Here is a 2,665-nt window from a genome sequence, read left to right as displayed (position 1 = left end):
CCCCTAAACAGAAACTCTGTACCTATTAAGCAATAACTTTCTATTTTCCTCTCCCTCCAGCCCCGGGTAAGCCGTAACCTACTTTCTGTCCCTGTGAATGTGCCTATTCTAGATATTTCATTGTGAACTCATGCAGTATTTGTCCTTTCGTGTTTGGCTTCTTTCACTTTTAGCCTAAGTGTTTCCCGGTTCACCCACCTGGGAGCACGCATCAGACTCTCACATTTTTTAAGGCTAAAGAGCATTGCATGGCAAGGAATACCCCCATTTTGCTTACCGTTCAGCCTGTTAACGGGAGTTTGCTTGCGGCCCCGGGAAACAGTGCGGCACTGCCCCCACTACCCACGGGGCCCTGCCTTACTCTCCCGGGACTGCGGGCCACAGGGAGATTCTATGTTTAACCCCCCGGGGGAAGCACACTCTGTGGACGCTTTCTTCATGCTGAGCTGTAACGTTCTGTTTCAGGAGTCTGTTTCTTTTGTAACATTCTCAAAACTCTTCCCTAAATAGAGAAAAAGACTAGACGGCCCTGAAGTATTTCTGAAACAAAATAAAATCTGACTGCTGAATGGCATGGGTCGCCAGGGTCGCGCTCCAGAAGCCCCTGAGGGAGCCCACACCCCGCGACTCCTGCGACCCGCGAGGAGGTGCTGCCACCTTCTGTGGCAACAGCCTCGGCCGCTGCTGACCCTCGGAGGGTGACCCCGTGGGTTCCAGCCTCCGGCGACCCTAAGACACCGGAGGCCCCCCGGAGAAGGGACCCACAGGCGCGGGGCGAGGGAGCGGCTACGCGCACGGGGAGCCCCGGGCCCTGCAGAGCGGCGGCCGCCAGGGGGCGAGAAGGAGCCGGCGCTCGTCAGCGCCGATAGGCAGGCTTGGGCGCGCCAGTGCAAGTCTCAGCGGGGACGGGTAACACTTAGAGCCCAGCGCCACTTTGGACGTGGGGATGGAAGACTGAAGGTTTGGGTCTTTAATGGGCCCTCAGAAGGGAACACTGATTTTGAACACCGGATTTTCTGCGGATGTGACCCTGCGCCAAGAAGGGTCCCTCTCAGAATGCTTCGTGCATGTTTCTCTGAGGTCGCGCGGTCCTGGACGGCAGGAGCATCGTGCCCGCGCGTGTCTGGTGCAGAGTGGGCACCTGCACCCATGCCCTCAATGACCTGGAGCTCAGGGAAGGAGGGAGGGATGGAAAAGAATAAGGCTGTCCCACAGAATGGAGGGAGAAGTGAACTGGGAGCCTGAACCCTAAACAAGTGTCAATTCTGCTGCCGATTTCATCCAATCAACCCACAGGATCCATTGGCACCAAAGGGGGCCAGACCCAGGGACACCGAGGTGACCCCCCCTTTGAATTCATTTGAAGGAACATGCAAGCACAACAGCCTGAATTGGGGGCTTTGAACTTAATGCAAAATGCCAAGTATATAAATATGAATACATACTTAAAGATAAGGTAGTTAAGAGCTCTATACATGTTTTTAAGTCTTATTAAAAGTTCACTAAATTTCATCACATTTTGATCATTGTTTACTGTTATTACAGGAGAGTTTCTAGGAAATACACACAAATATTTGGTATAAGGGGCGTCAAGGCTGCAAATGACTCAAAAATAGTTCAGACCAAAAAGTGTTTCAGCAACCTTTTTGTAAATTGTCTGAAAGTATGCCAAAATATGAAGTCAAAAGTCCGGGGAAGGGGCATTTGGCAATCTGTTGGGGGTACCAGCAGGAAGCCAGCACTGGGATGAGGGGGAGTGCGTGCTGGGATATAGGGTTTGTATGCATGGCCCATGGAGTAGGGGCCAGTGTAAACCTACATCTAGGTTGGGCAGCAAGGAGGGGTGGAAAGACCTGGAGTCTCATGATAGCCTGCCTGCGTGTGGGGAAGAGGCGCATGGGATGACAGCAACATACCCAAAGCCCCAGGATGGCCCACCTGTTATGCCTGGAGCTGGTACATGAGTTATGGGTGAGTCTGATTCAAAAGCCCAGATGTGCTGCAGAACTGGTACCTCATTTATCCAGTCCCTAGGAGGAAGGCAGATTTGCAGGCTATCAGAGGTGCTGTGTGGCTCACAGTGGTTCTCAGTGACCACATCTGTACCACCCTCCTTACTGGGACTGTCAAAGTTCTTTCCTGAGACTTTCCGTCCCAAACTCTAAGGCAGAGGGAGAGATCCCATCTCCTTCTCTGGTCAAGAGACTATAAGGGATGTAAGGTGGCTTTTAGAGAGATCTGGTCTGAGTGGGGAAGAGGCAGGGGAATAAAACATCCTGCATGATGCATCCCGGAAATCTATACAGAGGCTTATGAACCTAAAAATGATGTATTTGCTGGCTTTGTTCATGGTGGTACAGAAGCCTACAGAAACACCTGCATATTTAGGCAAGATGTATATAGAAATATTCACTGTAGCATTATTTGTAAAAATGAACAGATGCCTATTACCCAGAAAATGCATAAAATACTGTGGCAGCCGCCTTCTAGTACGCCCGCTCTTATACAGCCCCTTCACGTATTGAACAGGATGAAGCTGCAATAGCAATAAGCATATTGGGAAATTATGTGTGTGACTCTCAGAGCTGGGTCATAAAAGCCATGTGGCTTATGCCTTGCTCTCTCTTGGATTACTTGCTCTGGGAGGAAGCCAGTCACCATGTCA

The sequence above is a fragment of the Piliocolobus tephrosceles genome, chromosome 8, assembly GCF_002776525.5.
Source record: "Piliocolobus tephrosceles isolate RC106 chromosome 8, ASM277652v3, whole genome shotgun sequence".
Taxonomy (NCBI): domain Eukaryota; kingdom Metazoa; phylum Chordata; class Mammalia; order Primates; family Cercopithecidae; genus Piliocolobus; species Piliocolobus tephrosceles.
Note: the sequence above shows the minus strand (reverse complement) of the source record.